The sequence below is a fragment of the Scyliorhinus torazame genome, chromosome 1 (genome assembly GCF_047496885.1).
Source record: "Scyliorhinus torazame isolate Kashiwa2021f chromosome 1, sScyTor2.1, whole genome shotgun sequence".
Classification (NCBI taxonomy): Eukaryota; Metazoa; Chordata; class Chondrichthyes; order Carcharhiniformes; family Scyliorhinidae; genus Scyliorhinus; species Scyliorhinus torazame.
In genome coordinates, this window is record NC_092707.1 from 421,325,721 (window position 1) to 421,353,241 (window position 27,521).

The 27,521-nt window shown below is 69.6% G+C and overlaps 1 protein-coding gene across 1 annotated transcript in view; it reads right to left on the reverse strand.

Annotated features, from left to right (window-relative positions):
- LOC140425068 (protein EFR3 homolog B-like) overlaps positions 1-27,521 on the reverse strand; it is a 500,803-nt gene that overhangs the window by 150,355 nt on the left and 322,927 nt on the right. The gene's annotated exons all lie outside the window — the stretch shown is intronic.

The window sequence follows — 27,521 nt, forward strand, 5'->3', positions numbered from 1 at the left end:
GATGTCTGTTTTAGCCGCCTGCTTTGCACAAACCTGTAACTATTCATCCCCGTGCAGACGTGGGGATTCCATTACCCGCATCCCTGACACGTACTCAACAAACAGAGGCCGTTTTACAAGTCTTTGGAGCTTCATATTACACAAATGCTGACTGCAGACAATCTGATAGATATGGTGCATCGTGGATATGGTGCATCGTGGAAATGGTGCATCGTGGATATGGTGCATCGTGGATATGGTGCATCGTGGATATGGTCCATCGTGGATATGGTGCATCGTGGATATGGTCCATCGTGGATATGGTGCATCGTAGATATGGTGCATCGTGGATATGGTGCATCGTGGATATGGTGCATCGTGGATATGGTGCATCGTGGAAATGGTGCATCGTGGATATGGTGCATCGTGGATATGGTGCATCGTGGATATGGTGCATCGTGGAAATGGTGCATCGTGGATATGGTGCATCGTGGATATGGTGCATCGTGGATATGGTCCATCGTGGATATGGTGCATCGTGGATATGGTGCATCGTGGATATGGTGCATCGTGGATATGGTCCATCGTGGATATGGTGCATCGTGGATATGGTGCATCGTGGATATGGTGCATCGTGGATATGGTGCATCGTGGATAAGGTGCATCGTGGATATGGTGCATCGTGGATATGGTGCATCGTGGATGAGGTGCATCGTGGATATGGAGCATCGTGGATATGGTGCATCGTGGATATGGTCCATCGTGGATATGGTGCATCGTGGATATGGTGCATCGTGGATATGGTGCATCGTGGATATGGTGCATCGTGGATATGGTGCATCGTGGATGAGGTGCATCGTGGATGAGGTGCATCGTGGATATGGTGCATCGTGGATATGGTGCATCGTGGATATGGTCCATCGTGGATATGGTGCATCGTGGATATGGTGCATCGTGGATATGGTGCATCGTGGATATGGTGCATCGTGGATATGGTGCATCGTGGATGAGGTGCATCGTGGATGAGGTGCATCGTGGATATGGTGCATCGTGGATATGGTGCATCGTGGATATGGTGCATCATGGGTATGGTGCATCGTGGGTATGGTGCATCGTGGATATGGTACATCGTGGTTAAGGTGCATCGTGGATATGGTGCATCGTGGATATGGCGCATCGTGGATATGGTGCATCGTGGATGAGGTGCATCGTGGATATGGTGCATCGTGGATATGGTGCATCGTGGATGAGGTGCATCGTGGATAAGGTGCATCGTGGATGAAGTGCATCGTGAATAGGGTGCACCATGGATATGGTGCATCGTGGATATGGTCCATCGTGGATATGGTGCATCGTGGATATGGTGCATCGTGGATATGGTGCATCATGGGTATGGTGCATCGTGGGTATGGTGCATCGTGGATATGGTACATCATGGTTAAGGTGCATCGTGGATATGGTGCATCGTGGATATGGTGCATCGTGGATATGGTGCATCGTGGATATGGTGCATCGTGGATGAGGTGCATCGTGGATATGGTGCATCGTGGATATGGTGCATCGTGGATGAGGTGCATCGTGGATAAGGTGCATCGTGGATGAAGTGCATCGTGGATAGGGTGCACCGTGGATATGGTGCATCGTGGATATGGTGCATCGTGGATATGGTGCATCGTGGATATGGTGCATCGTGGATGAGGTGCATCGTGGATAAGGTGCACCGTGGATATGGTGCATCATGGATATGGTGCATCGTGGATATGGTGCATCGTGGATATGGTGCATCGTGGATGAGATGCTTCATGGATATGGTGAATCGTGGATAAGGTGCATCGTGGATATGGTGCATCGTGGATATGGTGCATCGTGGATATGGTGCATCGTGGATGAGGTGCATCGTGGATATGGTGCATCGTGGATATGGTGCATCGTGGATATGGTGCATTGTGGATATGGTACATCGTGGATGAGGTGCATCGTGGATGAGGTGCATCGTGGACGAGAAGCATCGTGGATGAGGTGCATCGTGGATATGGTGCATCGTGGATATGGTGCATCGTGGATACGGTGCATCGTGGGTATGCTCCATCGTGGATATGGTGCATCGTGGATGAGGTGCATCGTGGATATGGTGCATCGTGGATATGGTGCATCGTGGATATGGTGCATCGTGGATGAGGTGGATCGTGGATAAGGTGCATCGTGGATATGGTGCATCGTGGATAGGGTGCATCGTGGATATGGTGCATCGTGGATGAGGTGGATCGTGGATAAGGTGCATCGTGGATGAGGTGCATCGTGGATAAGGTGCACCGTGGATATGGTGCATCGTGGATATGGTGCATCGTGGATATGGTGCATCGTGGATAGGGTGCATCGTGGATATGGTGCATCGTGGATGAGGTGGATCGTGGATAAGGTGCATCGTGGATGAGGTGCATCGTGGATAAGGTGCACCGTGGATATGGTGCATCGTGGATATGGTGCATCGTGGATAAGGTGCACCGTGGATATGGTGCATCGTGGATATGGTGCATCGTGGATATGGTGCATCGTGGATATGGTGCATCGTGGATACGGTGCATCGTGGATATTTTCCATCGTGGATATGGTGCATCGTGGATATGGTGCATCGTGGATATGGTGCATCATGGATATTTTCCATCGTGGATATGGTGCATCGTGGATATGGTGCATCATGGATATTTTCCATCGTGGCTATTTTCCATCGTGGATATGGTGCATCATGGATATTTTCGATCGTGGATAAGGTGCATCGTGGATATGGTGCATCGTGGATATGGTGCATCGCGGATATGGTGCATCGTGGATATGGTGCATCGTGGATATGGTGCATCATGGATATTTTCCATCGTGGATATGGTGCATCGTGGATATGGTGCATCATGGATATTTTCCATCGTGGATATGGTGCATCGTGGATATGGTGCATCATGGATATTTTCCATCGTGGATATGGTGCATCATGGATATTTTCCATCGTGGATATGGTGCATCGTGGATATGGTGCATCATGGATATTTTCCATCGTGGATATGGTGCATCGTGGATATGGTGCATCATGGATATGGTGCATCATGGATATGGTGCATCGTGGATATGGTGCATCGTTGATAAGGTGCATCGTGGATATGGTGCATCATGGATATGGTGCATCATGGATATGGTGCATCGTGGATATATTCCATCGTGGATATGGTGCATCGTGAATATGGGCCGGGCCACGCGGCGACTCTCCGGGCCAGACCGGAGACCCTGCTAAGCCCGGAGAGTTGCTGCGCCTGCCCGTGCGGGTCCGGGCCGGAGAGTCGCCGTGCCTGCCCGTGCGGGTCCGGGCCGGAGAGTCGCCGCGCCTGCCCGTGCGGGTCCGGGCCGGAGAGTCGCCGTGCCTGCCCGTGCGGGTCCGGGCCGGAGAGTCGCCGTGCCTGCCCGTGCGGGTCCAGCCCGGAGAGTCGGTGCGCCTGCCCGTGCGGGTCCGGGCCGGAGAGTCGCCGCGCCAGCCCGTGCGGGTCCGGGCCGGAGAGTCGCCGTGCCTGCCCGTGCGGGTCCGGGCCGGAGAGTCGCCGCGCCAGCCCGTGCGGGTCCGGGCCGGAGAGTCACCGTGCCTGCCCGTGCGGGTCCAGCCCGGAGAGTCACCGTGCCTGCCCGTGCGGGTCCGGGCCGGAGAGTCGCCGTGCCTGCCCGTGCGGGTCCGGGCCGGAGAGTCGCCGTGCCTGCCCGTGCGGGTCCGGGCCGGAGAGTCGGTGCGCCAGCCCGTGCGGGTCCGGGCCGGAGAGTCACCGTGCCTGCCCGTGCGGGTCCAGCCCGGAGAGTCACCGCGCCTGCCCGTGCGGGGCCGGGCCGGAGAGTCGCCGTGCCTGCCCGTGCGGGTCCGGGCCGGAGAGTCGCCGCGCCTGCCCGTGCGGGTCCGGGCCGGAGAGTCGCCGTGCCTGCCCGTGCGGGTCCGGGCCGGAGAGTCGCCGTGCCTGCCCGTGCGGGTCCGGGCCGGAGAGTCGGTGCGACTGCCCGTGCGGGTCCGGGCCGGAGAGTCGCCGTGCCTGCCCGTGCGGGTCCGGGCCGGAGAGTCGCCGTGCCTGCCCATGCGGGTCCGGGCCGGAGAGTCGCCGCGCCTGCCCGTGCGGGTCCGGGCCGGAGAGTCGGTGCGCCTGCCCGTGCGGGTCCGGGCCGGAGAGTCGGTGCGACTGCCCGTGCGGGTCCGGGCCGGAGAGTCGCCGTGCCTGCCCGTGCGGGTCCGGGCCGGAGAGTCGGTGCGACTGCCCGTGCGGGTCCGGGCCGGAGAGTCGGTGCGCCTGCCCGTGCGGGTCCGGGCCGGAGAGTCGGTGCGCCTGCCCGTGCGGGTCCGGGCCGGAGAGTCGCCGTGCCTGCCCGTGCGGGTCCGGGCCGGAGAGTCGGTGCGACTGCCCGTGCGGGTCCGGGCCGGAGAGTCGCCGCGCCTGCCCGTGCGGGTCCGGGCCGGAGAGTCAGTGCCTGCCCGTGCGGGTCCGGGCCGGAGAGTCGCCGTGCCTGCCCGTGCGGGTCCGGGCCGGAGAGTCACCGCGCCTGCCCGTGCGGGTCCGGGCCGGAGAGTCGGTGCGACTGCCCGTGCGGGTCCGGGCCGGAGAGTCGCCGCGCCTGCCCGTGCGGGTCCGGGCCGGAGAGTCGGTGCGACTGCCCGTGCGGGTCCGGGCCGGAGAGTCGCCGTGCCTTCCCATGCGGGTCCGGGCCGGAGAGTCGCCGCGCCTGCCCGTGCGGGTCCGGGCCGGAGAGTCGGTGCGCCTGCCCGTGCGGGTCCGGGCCGGAGAGTCGGTGCGACTGCCCGTGCGGGTCCGGGCCGGAGAGTCGCCGCGCCTGCCCGTGCGGGTCCAGCCCGGAGAGTCACCGCGCCTGCCCGTGCGGGTCCGGGCCGGAGAGTCGGTGCGACTGCCCGTGCGGGTCCGGGCCGGAGAGTCGCCGTGCCTGCCCGTGCGGGTCCGGGCCGGAGAGTCGGTGCGACTGCCCGTGCGGGTCAGGGCCGGAGAGTCGGTGCGACTGCCCGTGTGGGTCCGGGCCGGAGAGTCACCGCGCCTGCCCGTGCGGGTCCGGGCCGGAGAGTCGCCGCGCCTGCCCGTGCGGGTCCGGGCCGGAGCGTCACCGTGCCTGCCCGTGCGGGTCCGGGCCGGAGAGTCGGTGCGCCTGCCCGTGCGGGTCCGGGCCGGAGAGTCACCGTGCCTGCCCGTGCGGGTCCGGGCCGGAGAGTCGCCGTGCCTGCCCGTGCGGGTCCGGGCCGAAAAGTCGCCGCGCCTGCCCGTGCGGGTCCGGGCCGGAGAGTCGCCGTGCCTGCCCGTGCGGGTCCGGGCCGGAGAGTCGCCGTGCCTGCCCGTGCGGGTCCGGGCCGGAGAGTCACCATGCCTGCCCGTGCGGGTCCGGGCCGGAGAGTCGGTGCGCCTGCCTGTGCGGGTCCGGGCCGGAGAGTCGCCGCGCCTGCCCGTGCGGGTCCGGGCCGGAGAGTCGCCGTGCCTGCCCGTGCGGGTCCGGGCCAGAGAGTCGCCGCGCCTGCCCGTGCGGGTCCGGGCCGGAGAGTCGCCGTGCCTGCCCGTGCGGGTCCAGCCCGGAGAGTCAGTGCGCCTGCCCGTGCGGGTCCAGCCCGGAGAGTCACCACGCCTGCCCGTGCGGGTCCGGGCCGGAGAGTCGCCGCGCCTGCCCGTGCGGGTCCGGGCCGGAGAGTCGGTGCGCCTGCCCGTGCGGGTCCGGGCCGGAGAGTCACCGCGCCTGCCCGTGCGGGTCCGGGCCGGAGAGTCGCCGTGCCTGCCCGTGCGGGTCCGGGCCGGAGGGTCGCCGTGCCTGCCCGTGCGGGTCCGGGCCGGAGAGTCGCCGTGCCTGCCCGTGCGGGTCCGGGCCGGAGAGTCGGTGCGCCTGCCCGTGCGGGTCCGGGCCGGAGAGTCGCCGCGCCTGCCCGTGCGGGTCCGGGCCGGAGAGTCGCCGTGCCAGCCCGTGCGGTATGGTCCATCGTGGATATGGTGCATCGTGGATATGGTGCATCGTGGATATGGTGCATCGTGGATATGGTGCATCGTGGATATGGTGCATCGTGGATGAGGTGCATCGTGGATGAGGTGCATCGTGGATATGGTGCATCGTGGATATGGTGCATCGTGGATATGGTCCATCGTGGATATGGTGCATCGTGGATATGGTGCATCGTGGATATGGTGCATCGTGGATATGGTGCATCGTGGATGAGGTGCATCGTGGATGAGGTGCATCGTGGATATGGTGCATCGTGGATATGGTGCATCGTGGATATGGTGCATCATGGGTATGGTGCATCGTGGGTATGGTGCATCGTGGATATGGTACATCATGGTTAAGGTGCATCGTGGATATGGTGCATCGTGGATATGGTGCATCGTGGATATGGTGCATCGTGGATGAGGTGATCGTGGATATGGTGCATCGTGGATATGGTGCATCATGGATGAGGTGCATCGTGGATAAGGTGCATCGTGGATGAAGTGCATCGTGAATAGGGTGGTGCATCGTGGATATGGTCCATCGTGGATATGGTGCATCGTGGATATGGTGCATCGTGGATATGGTGCATCATGGGTATGGTGCATCGTGGGTATGGTGCATCGTGGATATGGTACATCATGGTTAAGGTGCATCGTGGATATGGTGCATCGTGGATATGATGCATCGTGGATATGGTGCATCGTGGATATGGTGCATCGTGGATGAGGTGCATCGTGGATATGGTGCATCGTGGATATGGTGCATCGTGGATATGGTGCATCGTGGATATGGTGCATCGTGGATATGGTGCATCGTGGATGAGGTGCATCGTGGATGAGGTGCATCGTGGATATGGTGCATCGTGGATATGGTGCATCGTGGATATGGTCCATCGTGGATATGGTGCATCGTGGATATGGTGCATCGTGGATATGGTGCATCGTGGATATGGTGCATCGTGGATGAGGTGCATCGTGGATGAGGTGCATCGTGGATATGGTGCATCGTGGATATGGTGCATCGTGGATATGGTGCATCATGGGTATGGTGCATCGTGGGTATGGTGCATCGTGGATATGGTACATCATGGTTAAGGTGCATCGTGGATATGGTGCATCGTGGATATGGTGCATCGTGGATATGGTGCATCGTGGATGAGGTGATCGTGGATATGGTGCATCGTGGATATGGTGCATCATGGATGAGGTGCATCGTGGATAAGGTGCATCGTGGATGAAGTGCATCGTGAATAGGGTGGTGCATCGTGGATATGGTCCATCGTGGATATGGTGCATCGTGGATATGGTGCATCGTGGATATGGTGCATCATGGGTATGGTGCATCGTGGGTATGGTGCATCGTGGATATGGTACATCATGGTTAAGGTGCATCGTGGATATGGTGCATCGTGGATATGATGCATCGTGGATATGGTGCATCGTGGATATGGTGCATCGTGGATGAGGTGCATCGTGGATATGGTGCATCGTGGATATGGTGCATCGTGGATGAGGTGCATCGTGGATAAGGTGCATCGTGGATGAAGTGCATCGTGGATAGGGTGCACCGTGGATATGGTGCATCGTGGATATGGTGCATCGTGGATATGGTGCATCGTGGATATGGTGCATCGTGGATGAGGTGCATCGTGGATAAGGTGCACCGTGGATATGGTGCATCATGGATATGGTGCATCGTGGATATGGTGCATCGTGGATATGGTGCATCGTGGATGAGATGCTTCATGGATATGGTGAATCGTGGATAAGGTGCATCGTGGATATGGTGCATCGTGGATATGGTGCATCGTGGATATGGTGCATCGTGGATGAGGTGCATCGTGGATATGGTGCATCGTGGATATGGTGCATCGTGGATATGGTGCATCGTGGATATGGTGCATTGTGGATATGGTGCATCGTGGATGAGGTGCATCGTGGACGAGAAGCATCGCGGATATGGTGCATCGTGGATATGGTGCATCGTGGATATGGTGCATCGTGGATATGGTGCATCGTGGATGAGGTGCATCGTGGATATGGTGCATCGTGGATATGGTGCATCGTGGATATGGTGCATCGTGGATACGGTGCATCGTGGGTATGCTCCATCGTGGATATGGTGCATCGTGGATGAGGTGCATCGTGGATAGGGTGCATCGTGGATATGGTGCATCGTGGATGAGGTGGATCGTGGATAAGGTGCATCGTGGATGAGGTGCATCGTGGATAAGGTGCACCGTGGATATGGTGCATCGTGGATATTTTCCATCGTGGATATGGTGCATCGTGGATATGGTGCATCGTGGATATGGTGCATCATGGATATTTTCCATCGTGGATATGGTGCATCGTGGAAATGGTGCATCGTGGATATGGTGCATCATGGATATTTTCCATCGTGGATATGGTGCATCGTGGATATGGTGCATCATGGATATTTTCCATCGTGGATATGGTGCATCATGGATATTTTCCATCGTGGATATGGTGCATCATGGATATTTTCCATCGTGGATATGGTGCATCGTGGATAAGTTGCATCATGGATATGGTGCATCATGGATATGGTGCATCGTGGATATGGTGCATCGTTGATAAGGTGCATCGTGGATATGGTGCATCATGGATATGGTGCATCATGGATATGGTGCATCGTGGATATTTTCCATCGTGGATATGGTGCATCGTGAATATGGGCCGGGCCACGCGGCGACTCTCCGGGCCAGACCGGAGACCCTGCTAAGCCCGGAGAGTTGCTGCGCCTGCCCGTGCGGGTCCGGGCCGGAGAGTCGCCGCGCCTGCCCGTGCGGGTCTGGGCCGGAGAGTCGCCGCGCCTGCCCGTGCGGGTCCGGGCCGGAGAGTCGCCGTGCCTGCCCGTGCGGGTCCGGGCCGGAGAGTCGCCGCGCCTGCCCGTGCGGGTCCGGCCCGGAGAGTCGGTGCGCCTGCCCGTGCGGGTCCGGGCCGGAGAGTCGCCGCGCCTGCCCGTGCGGGTCTGGGCCGGAGAGTCGCCGTGCCTGCCCGTGCGGGTCCGGGCCGGAGAGTCCCCGCGCCTGCCCGTGCGGGTCCGGGCCGGAGAGTCGCCGCGCCTGCCCGTGCGGGTCCGGGCCGGAGAGTCGCCGCGCCTGCCCGTGTGGGTCCGGGCCGGAGAGTCGCCGTGCCTGCCCGTGTGGGTCCGGGCCGGAGAGTCGCCGTGCCTGCCCGTGCGGGTCCGGGCCGGAGAGTCGCCGCGCCTGCCCGTGCGGGTCCGGGCCGGAGAGTCGCTGCGCCTGCCCGTGCGGGTCCGGGCCGGAGAGTCGCCGTGCCTGCCCGTGCGGGTCCGGGCCGGAGAGTCGCCGCGCCTGCCCGTGTGGGTCCGGGCCGGAGAGTCGCCGTGCCTGCCCGTGTGGGTCCGGGCCGGAGAGTCACCGCGCCTGCCCGTGCGGGTCCGGGCCGGAGAGTCGCCGTGCCTGCCCGTGCGGGTCCAGCCCGGAGAGTCACCGCGCCTGCCCGTGCGGGGCCGGGCCGGAGAGTCGCCGCGCCTGCCCGTGCGGGTCCGGGCCGGAGAGTCGCTGCGCCTGCCCGTGCGGGTCCGGGCCGGAGAGTCGGTGCGCCAGCCCGTGCGGGTCCGGGCCGGAGAGTCGCCGTGCCTGCCCGTGCGGGTCCGGGCCGGAGAGTCACCGCGCCTGCCCGTGCGGGTCCGGGCCGGAGAGTCACCGTGCCTGCCCGTGCGGGTCCGGGCCGGAGAGTCGGTGCGCCTGCCCGTGCGGGGCCGGGCCGGAGAGTCGCCGTGCCTGCCCGTGCGGGTCTGGGCCGGAGAGTCGCCGCGCCTGCCCGTGCGGGTCTGGGCCGGAGAGTCGGTGCGCCAGCCCGTGCGGGTCCGGGCCGGAGAGTCGCCGTGCCTGCCCGTGCGGGTCCGGGCCGGAGAGTCACCGCGACTGCCCGTGCGGGTCCGGGCCCGAGAGTCGCCGCGCCTGCCCGTGCGGGTCCGGGCCGGAGAGTCGGTGCGCCTGCCCGTGCGGGTCCGGGCCGGAGAGTCGGTGCGCCTGCCCGTGCGGGTCCGGGCCGGAGAGTCGGTGCGCCTGCCCGTGCGGGTCCGGGCCGGAGAGTCGCCGTGCCTGCCCGTGCGGGTCCGGGCCGGAGAGTCAGTGCGCCTGCCCGTGCGGGTCCGGGCCGGAGAGTCGCCGTGCCTGCCCGTGCGGGTCCGGGCCGGAGAGTCGCTGCGCCTGCCCGTGCGGGTCCGGGCCGGAGAGTCGCCGTGCCTGCCCGTGCGGGTCCGGGCCGGAGAGTCGCCGTGCCTGCCCGTGCGGGTCCAGCCCGGAGAGTCGCCGTGCCTGCCCGTGCGGGTCCAGCCCGGAGAGTCAGTGCGCCTGCCCGTGCAGGTCCGGGCCGGAGAGTCGCCGTGCCTGCCCGTGCGGGTCCGGGCCGGAGAGTCACCGTGCCTGCCCGTGCGGGTCCGGGCCGGAGAGTCGCCGCGCCTGCCCGTGCGGGTCTGGGCCGGAGAGTCGCCGTGCCTGCCCGTGCGGGTCCGGGCCGGAGAGTCGCCGTGCCTGCCCGTGCGGGTCCGGGCCGGAGGGTCACCGTGCCTGCCCGTGCGGGTCCGGGCCGGAGAGTCGCCGTGCCTGCCCGTGCGGGTCCGGGCCGGAGAGTCGCTGCGCCTGCCCGTGCGGGTCCGGCCCGGAGAGTCGGTGCGCCTGCCCGTGCGGGTCCGGCCCGGAGAGTCGGTGCGCCTGCCCGTGCGGGTCCGGGCCGGACAGTCACCGCGCCTGCCCGTGCGGGTCCGGGCCGGAGAGTCACCGCGCCTGCCCGTGCGGGTCCGGGCCGGAGAGTCGGTGCGCCTGCCCGTGCGGGTCCGGGCCGGAGAGTCGGTGCGCCTGCCCGTGCGGGTCCGGGCCGGAGAGTCGGTGCGCCTGCCTGTGCGGGTCCGGGCCGGAGAGTCACCGCGCCTGCCCGTGCGGGTCCGGGCCGGAGAGTCGGTGCGACTGCCCGTGCGGGTCCGGGCCGGAGAGTCGGTGCGCCTGCCCGTGCGGGTCCGGGCCGGAGAGTCACCGCGCCTGCCCGTGCGGGTCCGGGCCGGAGAGTCGGTGCGCCTGCCCGTGCGGGTCCGGGCCGGAGAGTCACCGCGCCTGCCCGTGCGGGTCCGGGCCGGAGAGTCACCGCGCCTGCCCGTGCGGGTCCGGGCCGGAGAGTCGCCGTGCCTGCCCGTGCGGGTCCGGGCCGGAGAGTCGCCGCGCCTGCCCGTGCGGGTCCGGGCCGGAGAGTCGGTGCGCCAGCCCGTGCGGGTCCGGGCCGGAGAGTCGGTGCGCCTGCCCGTGCGGGTCCGGCCCGGAGAGTCGGTGCGCCTGCCCGTGCGGGTCCGGGCCGGAGAGTCGGTGCGCCTGCCCGTGCGGGTCCGGGCCGGAGAGTCGGTGCGCCTGCCCGTGCGGGTCCGGGCCGGAGAGTCACCGCGCCTGCCCGTGCGGGTCCGGGCCGGAGAGTCGCCGTGCCTGCCCGTGCGGGTCCGGGCCGGAGAGTCGGTGCGCCTGCCCGTGCGGGTCCGGGCCGGAGGGTCACCGTGCCTGCCCGTGCGGGTCCGGGCCGGAGGGTCACCGTGCCTGCCCGTGCGGGTCCGGGCCGGAGAGTCACCGCGACTGCCCGTGCGGGTCCGGGCCGGAGGGTCGGTGCGCCTGCCCGTGCGGGTCCGGGCCGGAGGGTCACCGTGCCTGCCCGTGCGGGTCCGGGCCGGAGAGTCGCCGTGCCTGCCCGTGCGGGTCCGGGCCGGAGAGTCGCCGTGCCTGCCCGTGCGGGTCCGGGCCGGAGAGTCGCCGCGCCTGCCCGTGCGGGTCCGGGCCGGAGAGTCGCCGTGCCTGCCCGTGCGGGTCCGGGCCGGAGAGTCGGTGCGCCTGCCCGTGCGGGTCCGGGCCGGAGAGTCACCACGCCTGCCCGTGCGGGTCCGGGCCGGAGAGTCGGTGCGCCTGCCCGTGCGGGTCCGGGCCGGAGAGTCGCCGCGCCGGCCCGTGCGGGTCCGGGCCGGAGAGTCGGTGCGCCTGCCCGTGCGGGTCCGGGCCGGAGAGTCACCACGCCTGCCCGTGCGGGTCCGGGCCGGAGAGTCGGTGCGCCTGCCCGTGCGGGTCCGGGCCGGAGAGTCGGTGCGCCTGCCCGTGCGGGTCTTGGCCGGAGAGTCACCGCGCCTGCCCGTGCGGGTCCGGGCCGGAGAGTCGGTGCGCCTGCCCGTGCGGGTCCGGGCCGGAGAGTCACCGCGCCTGCCCGTGCGGGTCCGGGCCGGAGAGTCGGTGCGCCTGCCCGTGCGGGTCCGGCCCGGAGAGTCGGTGCGCCTGCCCGTGCGGGTCCGGGCCGGAGAGTCGGTGCGCCAGCCCGTGCGGGTCCGGGCCGGAGAGTCGCCGTGCCTGCCCGTGCAGGTCCGGGCCGGAGAGTCGCCGTGCCTGCCCGTGCGGGTCCGGGCCGGAGAGTCGCCGTGCCTGCCCGTGCGGGTCCGGGCCGGAGAGTCGGTGCGCCAGCCCGTGCGGGTCCGGGCCGGAGAGTCGGTGCGCCTGCCCGTGCGGGTCCGGGCCGGAGAGTCGGTGCGCCAGCCCGTGCGGGTCCGGGCCGGAGAGTCGGTACGCCTGCCCGTGCGGGTCCGGGCCGGAGAGTCGCCGTGCCTGCCCGTGCGGGTCCGGGCCGGAGAGTCGGTGCGCCAGCCCGTGCGGGTCCGGGCCGGATGGTCGCCGCGCCTGCCCGTGCGGGTCCGGGCCGGAGAGTCACCGCGCCTGCCCGTGCGGGTCCGGGCCGGAGAGTCGCCGCGCCTGCCCGTGCGGGTCCGGGCCGGAGAGTCGCCGTGCCTGCCCGTGCGGGTCCAGCCCGGAGAGTCGCCGCGCCTGCCCGTGCGGGTCCGGGCCGGAGAGTCACCGCGCCTGCCCGTGCGGGTCCGGGCGGGAGAGTCGCCGCGCCTGCCCGTGCGGGTCCGGGCCGGAGGGTCGCCGTGCCTGCCCGTGCGGGTCCGGGCCGGAGAGTCAGTGCGCCGGCCCGTGCGGGTCCGGGCCGGAGAGTCGCCGTGCCTGCCCGTGCGGGTCCGGGCCGGAGAGTCGCCGTGCCTGCCCGTGCGGGTCCGGGCCGGAGAGTCACCGCGCCTGCCCGTGCGGGTCCGGGCGGGAGAGTCGCCGCGCCTGCCCGTGCGGGTCCGGGCCGGAGGGTCGCCGTGCCTGCCCGTGCGGGTCCGGGCCAGAGAGTCGCCGTGCCTGCCCGTGCGGGTCCGGGCCGGAGAGTCGCCGTGCCTGCCCGTGCGGGTCCGGGCCGGAGAGTCGGTGCGACTGCCCGTGCGGGTCCGGGCCGGAGAGTCGCCGCGCCTGCCCGTGCGGGTCTGGGCCGGAGAGTCGCCGTGCCTGCCCGTGCGGGTCCGGGCCGGAGAGTCGCCGTGCCTGCCCGTGCGGGTCTGGGCCGGAGAGTCGCCGTGCCTGCCCTTGCGGGTCCGGGCCGGAGAGTCCCCGTGCCTGCCCGTGCGGGTCCGGGCCGGAGAGTCGCCGTGCCTGCCCGTGCGGGTCCGGGCCGGAGAGTCGCCGTGCCTGCCCGTGCGGGTCTGGGCCGGAGAGTCGGTGCGCCAGCCCGTGCGGGTCCGGGCCGGAGAGTCGCCGCGCCTGCCTGTGCGGGTCCGGGCCGGAGAGTCACCGCGCCTGCCCGTGCGGGTCCGGGCCGGAGAGTCGCCGTGCCTGCCCGTGCGGGTCCGGGCCGGAGAGTCGGTGCGCCAGCCCGTGCGGGTCCGGGCCGGAGAGTCGCCGTGCCTGCCTGTGCGGGTCCGGGCCCGAGAGTCGCCGCGCCTGCCCGTGCGGGTCCAGCCCGGAGAGTCGCCGCGCCTGCCCGTGCGGGTCCGGGCCGGAGAGTCGCCGTGCCTGCCTGTGCGGGTCCGGGCCCGAGAGTCACCGTGCCTGCCCGTGCGGGTCCGGGCCGGAGAGTCGCCGCGCCTGCCCGTGCGGGTCCGGGCCGGAGAGTCGCCGTGCCTGCCTGTGCGGGTCCGGGCCCGAGAGTCGCCGCGCCTGCCCGTGCGGGTCCAGCCCGGAGAGTCACCGCGCCTGCCCGTGCGGGTCCGGGCCGGAGAGTCACCGTGCCTGCCCGTGCGGGTCCGGGCCGGAGAGTCAGTGCGACTGCCCGTGCGGGTCCGGGCCGGAGAGTCAGTGCGACTGCCCGTGCGGGTCCGGGCCGGAGAGTCACCGCGCCTGCCCGTGCGGGTCCGGGCCGGAGAGTCGCCGCGCCTGCCCGTGCGGGTCCGGGCCGGAGAGTCACCGCGACTGCCCGTGCGGGTCCGGGCCGGAGAGTCGGTGCGCCAGCCCGTGCGGGTCCGGGCCGGAGAGTCGCCGTGCCTGCCCGTGCGGGTCCGGGCCGGAGAGTCACCGCGACTGCCCGTGCGGGTCCGGGCCGGAGAGTCGGTGCGCCTGCCCGTGCGGGTCCGGGCCGGAGAGTCGCCGCGCCTGCCCGTGCGGGTCCGGGCCGGAGAGTCGGTGCGCCAGCCCGTGCGGGTCCGGGCCGGAGAGTCGCCGTGCCTGCCCGTGTGGGTCCGGGCCGGAGAGTCGGTGCGCCTGCCCGTGCGGGTCCGGGCCGGAGAGTCACCGTGCCTGCCCGTGCGGGGCCGGGCCGGAGAGTCGCCGTGCCTGCCCGTGCGGGTCCGGGCCGGAGAGTCACCGTGCCTGCCCGTGCGGGTCCGGGCCGGAGAGTCACCGCGCCTGCCCGTGCGGGTCCGGGCCGGAGAGTCACCGCGCCTGCCCGTGCGGGTCCGGGCCGGAGAGTCGCCGTGCCTGCCCGTGCGGGTCCGGGCCGGAGAGTCGCCGTGCCTGCCCGTGCGGGTCCGGGCCGGAGAGTCGCCGTGCCTGCCCGTGCGGGTCCGGGCCGGAGAGTCGCCGTGCCTGCCCATGCGGGTCCGGGCCGGAGAGTCACCGCGCCTGCCCGTGCGGGTCCGGGCCGGAGAGTCACCGCGCCTGCCCGTGCGGGTCCGGGCCGGAGAGTCGCCGTGCCTGCCCGTGCGGGTCCGGGCCGGAGAGTCGCCGTGCCTGCCCGTGCGGGTCCGGGCCGGAGAGTCGCCGTGCCTGCCCGTGCGGGTCCGGGCCGGAGAGTCGCCGTGCCTGCCCGTGCGGGTCCGGGCCGGAGAGTCGGTGCGCCAGCCCGTGCGGGTCCGGGCCGGAGAGTCGCCGTGCCTGCCCGTGCGGGTCCGGGCCGGAGAGTCGGTGCGCCAGCCCGTGCGGGTCCGGGCCGGAGAGTCACCGTGCCTGCCCGTGCGGGTCCGGGCCGGAGAGTCGGTGCGCCTGCCCGTGCGGGTCCGGGCCGGAGAGTCGGTGCGCCTGCCCGTGCGGGTCCGGCCCGGAGAGTCGGTGCGCCTGCCCGTGCGGGTCCGGGCCGGAGAGTCGGTGCGCCTGCCCGTGCGGGTCCGGGCCGGAGAGTCGGTGCGCCTGCCCGTGCGGGTCCGGGCCGGAGAGTCACCGCGCCTGCCCGTGCGGGTCCGGGCCGGAGAGTCGCCGTGCCTGCCCGTGCGGGTCCGGGCCGGAGAGTCGGTGCGCCTGCCCGTGCGGGTCCGGGCCGGAGGGTCACCGTGCCTGCCCGTGCGGGTCCGGGCCGGAGGGTCACCGTGCCTGCCCGTGCGGGTCCGGGCCGGAGAGTCACCGCGACTGCCCGTGCGGGTCCGGGCCGGAGGGTCGGTGCGCCTGCCCGTGCGGGTCCGGGCCGGAGGGTCACCGTGCCTGCCCGTGCGGGTCCGGGCCGGAGAGTCGCCGTGCCTGCCCGTGCGGGTCCGGGCCGGAGAGTCGCCGTGCCTGCCCGTGCGGGTCCGGGCCGGAGAGTCGCCGCGCCTGCCCGTGCGGGTCCGGGCCGGAGAGTCGCCGTGCCTGCCCGTGCGGGTCCGGGCCGGAGAGTCGGTGCGCCTGCCCGTGCGGGTCCGGGCCGGAGAGTCACCACGCCTGCCCGTGCGGGTCCGGGCCGGAGAGTCGGTGCGCCTGCCCGTGCGGGTCCGGGCCGGAGAGTCGCCGCGCCGGCCCGTGCGGGTCCGGGCCGGAGAGTCGGTGCGCCTGCCCGTGCGGGTCCGGGCCGGAGAGTCACCACGCCTGCCCGTGCGGGTCCGGGCCGGAGAGTCGGTGCGCCTGCCCGTGCGGGTCCGGGCCGGAGAGTCGGTGCGCCTGCCCGTGCGGGTCTTGGCCGGAGAGTCACCGCGCCTGCCCGTGCGGGTCCGGGCCGGAGAGTCGGTGCGCCTGCCCGTGCGGGTCCGGGCCGGAGAGTCACCGCGCCTGCCCGTGCGGGTCCGGGCCGGAGAGTCGGTGCGCCTGCCCGTGCGGGTCCGGCCCGGAGAGTCGGTGCGCCTGCCCGTGCGGGTCCGGGCCGGAGAGTCGGTGCGCCAGCCCGTGCGGGTCCGGGCCGGAGAGTCGCCGTGCCTGCCCGTGCAGGTCCGGGCCGGAGAGTCGCCGTGCCTGCCCGTGCGGGTCCGGGCCGGAGAGTCGCCGTGCCTGCCCGTGCGGGTCCGGGCCGGAGAGTCGGTGCGCCAGCCCGTGCGGGTCCGGGCCGGAGAGTCGGTGCGCCTGCCCGTGCGGGTCCGGGCCGGAGAGTCGGTGCGCCAGCCCGTGCGGGTCCGGGCCGGAGAGTCGGTACGCCTGCCCGTGCGGGTCCGGGCCGGAGAGTCGCCGTGCCTGCCCGTGCGGGTCCGGGCCGGAGAGTCGGTGCGCCAGCCCGTGCGGGTCCGGGCCGGATGGTCGCCGCGCCTGCCCGTGCGGGTCCGGGCCGGAGAGTCACCGCGCCTGCCCGTGCGGGTCCGGGCCGGAGAGTCGCCGCGCCTGCCCGTGCGGGTCCGGGCCGGAGAGTCGCCGTGCCTGCCCGTGCGGGTCCAGCCCGGAGAGTCGCCGCGCCTGCCCGTGCGGGTCCGGGCCGGAGAGTCACCGCGCCTGCCCGTGCGGGTCCGGGCGGGAGAGTCGCCGCGCCTGCCCGTGCGGGTCCGGGCCGGAGGGTCGCCGTGCCTGCCCGTGCGGGTCCGGGCCGGAGAGTCAGTGCGCCGGCCCGTGCGGGTCCGGGCCGGAGAGTCGCCGTGCCTGCCCGTGCGGGTCCGGGCCGGAGAGTCGCCGTGCCTGCCCGTGCGGGTCCGGGCCGGAGAGTCACCGCGCCTGCCCGTGCGGGTCCGGGCGGGAGAGTCGCCGCGCCTGCCCGTGCGGGTCCGGGCCGGAGGGTCGCCGTGCCTGCCCGTGCGGGTCCGGGCCAGAGAGTCGCCGTGCCTGCCCGTGCGGGTCCGGGCCGGAGAGTCGCCGTGCCTGCCCGTGCGGGTCCGGGCCGGAGAGTCGGTGCGACTGCCCGTGCGGGTCCGGGCCGGAGAGTCGCCGCGCCTGCCCGTGCGGGTCTGGGCCGGAGAGTCGCCGTGCCTGCCCGTGCGGGTCCGGGCCGGAGAGTCGCCGTGCCTGCCCGTGCGGGTCTGGGCCGGAGAGTCGCCGTGCCTGCCCTTGCGGGTCCGGGCCGGAGAGTCCCCGTGCCTGCCCGTGCGGGTCCGGGCCGGAGAGTCGCCGTGCCTGCCCGTGCGGGTCCGGGCCGGAGAGTCGCCGTGCCTGCCCGTGCGGGTCTGGGCCGGAGAGTCGGTGCGCCAGCCCGTGCGGGTCCGGGCCGGAGAGTCGCCGCGCCTGCCTGTGCGGGTCCGGGCCGGAGAGTCACCGCGCCTGCCCGTGCGGGTCCGGGCCGGAGAGTCGCCGTGCCTGCCCGTGCGGGTCCGGGCCGGAGAGTCGGTGCGCCAGCCCGTGCGGGTCCGGGCCGGAGAGTCGCCGTGCCTGCCTGTGCGGGTCCGGGCCCGAGAGTCGCCGCGCCTGCCCGTGCGGGTCCAGCCCGGAGAGTCGCCGCGCCTGCCCGTGCGGGTCCGGGCCGGAGAGTCGCCGTGCCTGCCTGTGCGGGTCCGGGCCCGAGAGTCACCGTGCCTGCCCGTGCGGGTCCGGGCCGGAGAGTCGCCGCGCCTGCCCGTGCGGGTCCGGGCCGGAGAGTCGCCGTGCCTGCCTGTGCGGGTCCGGGCCCGAGAGTCGCCGCGCCTGCCCGTGCGGGTCCAGCCCGGAGAGTCACCGCGCCTGCCCGTGCGGGTCCGGGCCGGAGAGTCACCGTGCCTGCCCGTGCGGGTCCGGGCCGGAGAGTCAGTGCGACTGCCCGTGCGGGTCCGGGCCGGAGAGTCAGTGCGACTGCCCGTGCGGGTCCGGGCCGGAGAGTCACCGCGCCTGCCCGTGCGGGTCCGGGCCGGAGAGTCGCCGCGCCTGCCCGTGCGGGTCCGGGCCGGAGAGTCACCGCGACTGCCCGTGCGGGTCCGGGCCGGAGAGTCGGTGCGCCAGCCCGTGCGGGTCCGGGCCGGAGAGTCGCCGTGCCTGCCCGTGCGGGTCCGGGCCGGAGAGTCACCGCGACTGCCCGTGCGGGTCCGGGCCGGAGAGTCGGTGCGCCTGCCCGTGCGGGTCCGGGCCGGAGAGTCGCCGCGCCTGCCCGTGCGGGTCCGGGCCGGAGAGTCGGTGCGCCAGCCCGTGCGGGTCCGGGCCGGAGAGTCGCCGTGCCTGCCCGTGTGGGTCCGGGCCGGAGAGTCGGTGCGCCTGCCCGTGCGGGTCCGGGCCGGAGAGTCACCGTGCCTGCCCGTGCGGGGCCGGGCCGGAGAGTCGCCGTGCCTGCCCGTGCGGGTCCGGGCCGGAGAGTCACCGTGCCTGCCCGTGCGGGTCCGGGCCGGAGAGTCACCGCGCCTGCCCGTGCGGGTCCGGGCCGGAGAGTCACCGCGCCTGCCCGTGCGGGTCCGGGCCGGAGAGTCGCCGTGCCTGCCCGTGCGGGTCCGGGCCGGAGAGTCGCCGTGCCTGCCCGTGCGGGTCCGGGCCGGAGAGTCGCCGTGCCTGCCCGTGCGGGTCCGGGCCGGAGAGTCGCCGTGCCTGCCCGTGCGGGTCCGGGCCGGAGAGTCACCGCGCCTGCCCGTGCGGGTCCGGGCCGGAGAGTCACCGCGCCTGCCCGTGCGGGTCCGGGCCGGAGAGTCGCCGTGCCTGCCCGTGCGGGTCCGGGCCGGAGAGTCGCCGTGCCTGCCCGTGCGGGTCCGGGCCGGAGAGTCGCCGTGCCTGCCCGTGCGGGTCCGGGCCGGAGAGTCGGTGCGCCAGCCCGTGCGGGTCCGGGCCGGAGAGTCACCGTGCCTGCCCGTGCGGGTCCGGGCCGGAGAGTCGGTGCGACTGCCCGTGCGGGTCCGGGCCGGAGAGTCGCCGCGCCTGCCCGTGCGGGTCCGGGCCGGAGAGTCACCGCGCCTGCCCGTGCGGGTCCGGGCCGGAGAGTCGGTGCGCCAGCCCGTGCGGGTCCGGGCCGGAGAGTCACCGTGCCTGCCCGTGCGGGTCCGGGCCGGAGAGTCGGTGCGCCTGCCCGTGCGGGTCCGGGCCGGAGAGTCGGTGCGACTGCCCGTGCGGGTCCGGGCCGGAGAGTCGGTGCGCCTGCCCGTGCGGGTCCGGGCCGGAGAGTCGCCGCGCCTGCCCGTGCGGGTCCGGGCCGGAGAGTCGGTGCGCCAGCCCGTGCGGGTCCGGGCCGGAGAGTCGGTGCGCCTGCCTGTGCGGGTCCGGGCCGGAGAGTCGCCGTGCCTGCCCGTGCGGGTCCGGGCCGGAGAGTCACCGCGCCTGCCCGTGCGGGTCCGGGCCGGAGAGTCGCCGTGCCTGCCCGTGCGGGTCCGGGCCGGAGAGTCGCCGCGCCTGCCCGTGCGGGTCCGGGCCGGAGAGTCGGTGCGCCTGCCTGTGCGGGTCCGGGCCGGAGAGTCGCCGCGCCTGCCCGTGCGGGTCCGGGCCGGAGAGTCGCCGCGCCTGCCCGTGCGGGTCCGGGCCGGAGAGTCGCCGTGCCTGCCCGTGCGGGTCCGGGCCGGAGAGTCGCCGTGCCTGCCCGTGCGGGTCCAGCCCGGAGAGTCAGTGCGCCTGCCCGTGCGGGTCCAGCCCGGAGAGTCACCGCGCCTGCCCGTGCGGGTCCGGGCCGGAGGGTCGCCGTGCCTGCCCGTGCGGGTCCGGGCCGGAGGGTCGCCGTGCCTGCCCGTGCGGTATGGTCCATCGTGGATATGGTGCATCGTGGATATGGTGCATCGTGGATATGGTGCATCGTGGATATGGTGCATCGTGGATATGGTGCATCGTGGATGAGGTGCATCGTGGATGAGGTGCATCGTGGATATGGTGCATCGTGGATATGGTGCATCGTGGATATGGTCCATCGTGGATATGGTGCATCGTGGAGATGGTGCATCGTGGATATGGTGCATCGTGGATATGGTGCATCGTGGATATGGTGCATCGTGGATGAGGTGCATCGTGGATGAGGTGCATCGTGGATATGGTGCATCGTGGATATGGTGCATCGTGGATATGGTGCATCATGGGTATGGTGCATCGTGGGTATGGTGCATCGTGGATATGGTACATCATGGTTAAGGTGCATCGTGGATATGGTGCATCGTGGATATGGTGCATCGTGGATGAGGTGATCGTGGATATGGTGCATCGTGGATATGGTGCATCGTGGATGAGGTGCATCGTGGATAAGGTGCATCGTGGATGAAGTGCATCGTGAATAGGGTGCACCATGGATATGGTGCATCGTGGATATGGTCCATCGTGGATATGGTGCATCGTGGATATGGTGCATCGTGGATATGGTGCATCATGGGTATGGTGCATCGTGGGTATGGTGCATCGTGGATATGGTACATCATGGTTAAGGTGCATCGTGGATATGGTGCATCGTGGATATGATGCATCGTGGATATGGTGCATCGTGGATATGGTGCATCGTGGATGAGGTGCATCGTGGATATGGTGCATCGTGGATATGGTGCATCGTGGATGAGGTGCATCGTGGATAAGGTGCATCGTGGATGAAGTGCATCGTGGATAGGGTGCACCGTGGATATGGTGCATCGTGGATATGGTGCATCGTGGATATGGTGCATCGTGGATATGGTGCATCGTGGATGAGGTGCATCGTGGATAAGGTGCACCGTGGATATGGTGCATCATGGATATGGTGCATCGTGGATATGGTGCATCGTGGATATGGTGCATCGTGGATGAGATGCTTCATGGATATGGTGAATCGTGGATAAGGTGCATCGTGGATATGGTGCATCGTGGATATGGTGCATCGTGGATATGGTGCATCGTGGATGAGGTGCATCGTGGATATGGTGCATCGTGGATATGGTGCATCGTGGATATGGTGCATCGTGGATATGGTGCATTGTGGATATGGTGCATCGTGGATGAGGTGCATCGTGGACGAGAAGCATCGTGGATATGGTGCATCGTGGATATGGTGCATCGTGGATATGGTGCATCGTGGATATGGTGCATCGTGGATGAGGTGCATCGTGGATATGGTGCATCGTGGATATGCTGCATCGTGGATATGGTGCATCGTGGATACGGTGCATCGTGGGTATGCTCCATCGTGGATATGGTGCATCGTGGATGAGGTGCATCGTGGATAGGGTGCATCGTGGATATGGTGCATCGTGGATGAGGTGAATCGTGGATAAGGTGCATCGTGGATGAGGTGCATCGTGGATAAGGTGCACCGTGGATATGGTGCATCGTGGATATTTTCCATCGTGGATATGGTGCATCGTGGATATGGTGCATCGTGGATATGGTGCATCGTGGATATGGTGCATCATGGATATTTTCCATCGTGGATATGGTGCATCGTGGATATGGTGCATCGTGGATATGGTGCATCATGGATATTTTCCATCATGGATATGGTGCATCGTGGATATGGTGCATCATGGATATTTTCCATCGTGGATATGGTGCATCGTGGATATGGTGCATCATGGATATTTTCCATCGTGGATATGGTGCATCATGGATATTTTCCATCGTGGATATGGTGCATCATGGATATTTTCCATCGTGGATATGGTGCATCGTGGATAAGTTGCATCATGGATATGGTGCATCATGGATATGGTGCATCGTGGATATGGTGCATCGTGGATAAGGTGCATCGTGGATATGGTGCATCATGGATATGGTGCATCATGGATATGGTGCATCGTGGATATTTTCCATCGTGGATATGGTGCATCGTGAATATGGGCCGGGCCACGCGGCGACTCTCCGGGCCAGACCGGAGACCCTGCTAAGCCCGGAGAGTTGCTGCGCCTGCCCGTGCGGGTCCGGGCCGGAGAGTCGCCGTGCCTGCCCGTGCGGGTCCGGGCCGGAGAGTCACCACGCCTGCCCGTGCGGGTCCGGGCCGGGGAGTCAGTGCGCCAGCCCGTGCGGGTCCGGGCCGGAGAGTCGGTGCGCCAGCCCGTGCGGGTCCGGGCCGGAGAGTCGCCGTGCCTGCCCATGCGGGTCCGGGCCGGAGAGTCGGTGCGCCTGCCCGTGCGGGTCCGGACCGGAGAGTCGCCGCGCCTGCCCGTGCGGGTCCGGGCCGGAGAGTCGCCGCGCCTGCCCGTGCGGGTCAGGGCCGGAGAGTCGGTGCGACTGCCCGTGCGGGTCCGGGCCGGAGAGTCGCCGCGCCTGCCCGTGCGGGTCTGGGCCGGAGAGTCGCCGTGCCTGCCCGTGCGGGTCCGGGCCGGAGAGTCGGTGCGCCTGCCCGTGCTGGTCCGGGCCGGAGAGTCACCGCGCCTGCCCGTGCGGGTCCGGGCCGGAGAGTCGCCGTGCCTGCCCGTGTGGGTCCGGGCCGGAGAGTCACCGCGCCTGCCCGTGCGGGTCCGGGCCGGAGAGTCGCCGTGCCTGCCCGTGCGGGTCTGGGCCGGAGAGTCGGTGCGCCAGCCCGTGCGGGTCCGGGCCGGAGAGTCCCCGCGCCTGCCCGTGCGGGTCTGGGCCGGAGAGTCGGTGCGCCAGCCCGTGCGGGTCCGGGCCGGAGAGTCGCCGTGCCTGCCCGTGCGGGTCCGGGCCCGAGAGTCGCCGCGCCTGCCCGTGCGGGTCCGGCCCGGGGAGTCGGTGCGCCTGCCCGTGCGGGTCCGGGCCGGAGAGTCGGTGCGCCTGCCCGTGCGGGTCCGGGCCGGAGAGTCGGTGCGCCTGCCCGTGCGGGTCCGGGCCGGAGAGTCGCCGTGCCTGCCCGTGCGGGTCCGGGCCGGAGAGTCACCGTGCCTGCCCGTGCGGGTCCGGGCCGGAGAGTCACCACGCCTGCCCGTGCGGGTCCGGGCCGGAGAGTCGCCGTGCCTGCCCGTGCGGGTCCGGGCCGGAGAGTCGGTGCGCCTGCCCGTGCGGGTCCGGGCCGGAGAGTCGCCGTGCCTGCCCGTGCGGGTCTGGGCCGGAGAGTCGGTGCGCCAGCCCGTGCGGGTCCGGGCCGGAGAGTCCCCGCGCCTGCCCGTGTGGGTCCGGGCCGGAGAGTCGCCGTGCCTGCCCGTGCGGGTCCGGGCCGGAGTGTCGCCGCGCCTGCCCGTGTGGGTCCGGGCCGGAGAGTCGCCGTGCCTGCCCGTGCGGGTCTGGGCCGGAGAGTCGGTGCGCCAGCCCGTGCGGGTCCGGGCCGGAGAGTCGCCGTGCCTGCCCGTGCGGGTCCGGGCCGGAGAGTCGGTGCGCCTGCCCGTGCGGGTCCGGGCCGGAGAGTCGGTGCGCCTGCCCGTGCGGGTCCGGGCCGGAGAGTCGGTGCGCCTGCCCGTGCGGGTCCGGGCCGGAGAGTCGCCGGGCCTGCCCGTGCGGGTCCGGGCCGGAGAGTCGCTGCGCCTGCCCGTGCGGGTCCGGGCCGGAGAGTCACCGTGCCTGCCCGTGCGGGTCCGGGCCGGAGAGTCGCCGTGCCTGCCCGTGCGGGTCCGGGCCGGAGAGTCGCCGCGCCTGCCCGTGCGGGTCTGGGCCGGAGAGTCGCCGTGCCTGCCCGTGCAGGTCCGGGCCGGAGAGTCGGTGCGCCTGCCCGTGCGGGTCCGGGCCGGAGAGTCGCCGCGCCTGCCCGTGCGGGTCTGGGCCGGAGAGTCGCCGCGCCTGCCCGTGCAGGTCCGGGCCGGAGAGTCGCCGTGCCTGCCCGTGCGGGTCCGGGCCGGAGAGTCGCCGTGCCTGCCCTTGCGGGTCCGGGCCGGAGAGTCCCCGTGCCTGCCTGTGCGGGTCCGGGCCGGAGAGTCGCCGTGCCTGCCCGTGCAGGTCCGGGCCGGAGAGTCGCCGTGCCAGCCCGTGCGGGTCCGGGCCGGAGAGTCGCTGCGCCTGCCCGTGCGGGTCCGGGCCGGAGAGTCACCGTGCCTGCCCGTGCGGGTCCGGGCCGGAGGGTCGCCGTGCCTGCCCGTGCGGTATGGTCCATCGTGGATATGGTGCATCGTGGATATGGTGCATCGTGGATATGGTGCATCGTGGATATGGTGCATCGTGGATGAGGTGCATCGTGGATGAGGTGCATCATGGATGAGGTGCATCGTGGATATGGTGCATCGTGGATATGGTCCATCGTGGATATGGTGCATCGTGGATATGGTGCATCGTGGATATGGTGCATCGTGGATATGGTGCATCGTGGATATGGTGCATCGTGGATGAGGTGCATCGTGGATGAGGTGCATCGTGGATATGGTGCATCGTGGATATGGTGCATCGTGGATATGGTGCATCATGGGTATGGTGCATCGTGGGTATGGTGCATCGTGGATATGGTACATCATGGTTAAGGTGCATCGTGGATATGGTGCATCGTGGATATGGTGCATCGTGGATATGGTGCATCGTGGATGAGGTGATCGTGGATATGGTGCATCGTGGATATGGTGCATCGTGGATGAGGTGCATCGTGGATAAGGTGCATCGTGGATGAAGTGCATCGTGAATAGGGTGCACCATGGATATGGTGCATCGTGGATATGGTCCATCGTGGATATGGTGCATCGTGGATATGGTGCATCGTGGATATGGTGCATCATGGGTATGGTGCATCGTGGGTATGGTGCACCGTGGATATGGTACATCATGGTTAAGGTGCATCGTGGATATGGTGCATCGTGGATATGGTGCATTGTGGATATGGTGCATCGTGGATGAGGTGCATCGTGGACGAGAAGCATCGTGGATATGGTGCATCGTGGATATGGTGCATCGTGGATATGGTGCATCGTGGATATGGTGCATCGTGGATGAGGTGCATCGTGGATATGGTGCATCGTGGATATGGTGCATCGTGGATATGGTGCATCGTGGATACGGTGCATCGTGGGTATGCTCCATCGTGGATATGGTGCATCGTGGATGAGGTGCATCGTGGATAGGGTGCATCGTGGATATGGTGCATCGTGGATGAGGTGAATCGTGGATAAGGTGCATCGTGGATGAGGTGCATCGTGGATAAGGTGCACCGTGGATATGGTGCATCGTGGATATTTTCCATCGTGGATATGGTGCATCGTGGATATGGTGCATCGTGGATATGGTGCATCATGGATATTTTCCATCGTGGATTTGGTGCATCGTGGATATGGTGCATCGTGGATATGGTGCATCATGGATATTTTCCATCGTGGATATGGTGCATCGTGGATATGGTGCATCATGGATATTTTCCATCGTGGATATGGTGCATCGTGGATATGGTGCATCATGGATATTTTCCATCGTGGATATGGTGCATCGTGGATAAGTTGCATCATGGATATGGTGCATCATGGATATGGTGCATCGTGGATATGGTGCATCGTGGATAAGGTGCATCGTGGATATGGTGCATCATGGATATGGTGCATCGTGGATATTTTCCATCGTGGATATGGTGCATCGTGAATATGGGCCGGGCCACGCGGCGACTCTCCGGGCCAGACCGGAGACCCTGCTAAGCCCGGAGAGTTGCTGCGCCTGCCCGTGCGGGTCCGGGCCGGAGAGTCACCACGCCTGCCCGTGCGGGTCCGGGCCGGGGAGTCAGTGCGCCAGCCCGTGCGGGTCCGGGCCGGAGAGTCGGTGCGCCAGCCCGTGCGGGTCCGGGCCGGAGAGTCGCCGCGCCTGCCCGTGCGGGTCCGGGCCGGGGAGTCAGTGCGCCAGCCCGTGCGGGTCCGGGCCGGAGAGTCGGTGCGACTGCCCGTGCGGGTCCGGGCCGGGGAGTCAGTGCGCCAGCCCGTGAGGGTCCGGGCCGGAGAGTCACCACGCCTGCCCGTGCGGGTCCGGGCCGGGGAGTCAGTGCGCCAGCCCGTGCGGGTCCGGGCCGGAGAGTCGGTGCGCCAGCCCGTGCGGGTCCGGGCCGGAGAGTCGCCGGGCCTGCCCGTGCGGGTCCGGGCCGGGGAGTCAGTGCGCCAGCCCGTGCGGGTCCGGGCCGGAGAGTCGGTGCGACTGCCCGTGCGGGTCCGGGCCGGAGAGTCGCCGCGCCTGCCCGTGCGGGTCCGGGCCGGAGAGTCGCCGCGCCTGCCCGTGTGGGTCCGGGCCGGAGAGTCACCGCGCCTGCCCGTGCGGGTCCGGGCCGGAGAGTCGGTGCGCCAGCCCGTGCGGGTCCGGGCCGGAGAGTCACCGCGCCTGCCCGTGCGGGTCCGGGCCGGAGAGTCGGTGCGCCTGCCCGTGCGGGTCCGGGCCGGAGGGTCGCCGTGCCTGCCCGTGCGGGTCCGGGCCGGAGAGTCGCCGCGCCTGCCCGTGCGGGTCCGGGCCGGAGAGTCGCCGCGCCTGCCCGTGTGGGTCCGGGCCGGAGAGTCACCGCGCCTGCCCGTGCGGGTCTGGGCCGGAGAGTCGGTGCGCCAGCCCGTGCGGGTCCGGGCCGGAGAGTCACCGCGCCTGCCCGTGCGGGTCCGGGCCGGAGAGTCGGTGCGCCAGCCCGTGCGGGTCCGGGCCGGAGAGTCGCCGTGCCTGCCCGTGCGGGTCCGGGCCGGAGAGTCACCGCGACTGCCCGTGCGGGTCCGGGCCCGAGAGTCGCCGCGCCTGCCCGTGCGGGTCCGGCCCGGGGAGTCGGTGCGCCTGCCCGTGCGGGTCCGGGCCGGAGAGTCGGTGCGACTGCCCGTGCTGGTCCGGGCCGGAGAGTCACCGCGCCTGCCCGTGCTGGTCCGGGCCGGAGAGTCACCGCGCCTGCCCGTGCGGGTCCGGGCCGGAGAGTCGGTGCGCCTGCCCGTGCGGGTCCGGGCCGGAGAGTCACCGCGCCTGCCCGTGCGGGTCCAGCCCGGAGAGTCGCCGTGCCTGCCCGTGCGGGTCCGGGCCGGAGAGTCGCCGTGCCTGCCCGTGCTGGTCCGGGCCGGAGAGTCACCGCGCCTGCCCGTGCGGGTCCGGGCCGGAGAGTCGGTGCGCCAGCCCGTGCGGGTCCGGGCCGGAGAGTCACCGCGCCTGCCCGTGCGGGTCCGGGCCGGAGAGTCGGTGCGCCTGCCCGTGCGGGTCCGGGCCGGAGAGTCGCCGCGCCTGCCCGTGCGGGTCCGGGCCGGAGAGTCGGTGCGCCTGCCCGTGCGGGTCCGGGCCGGAGAGTCGCCGCGCCTGCCCGTGCGGGTCTGGGCCGGAGAGTCGCCGTGCCTGCCCGTGCGGGTCCGGGCCGGAGAGTCGCCGTGCCTGCCCGTGCAGGTCCGGGCCGGAGAGTCGCCGTGCCTGCCCGTGCGGGTCCGGGCCGGAGAGTCGCCGTGCCTGCCCGTGCGGGTCCGGGCCGGAGGGTCGCCGTGCCTGCCCGTGCGGGTCCGGGCCGGAGGGTCGCCGTGCCTGCCCGTGCGGTATGGTCCATCGTGGATATGGTGCATCGTGGATATGGTGCATC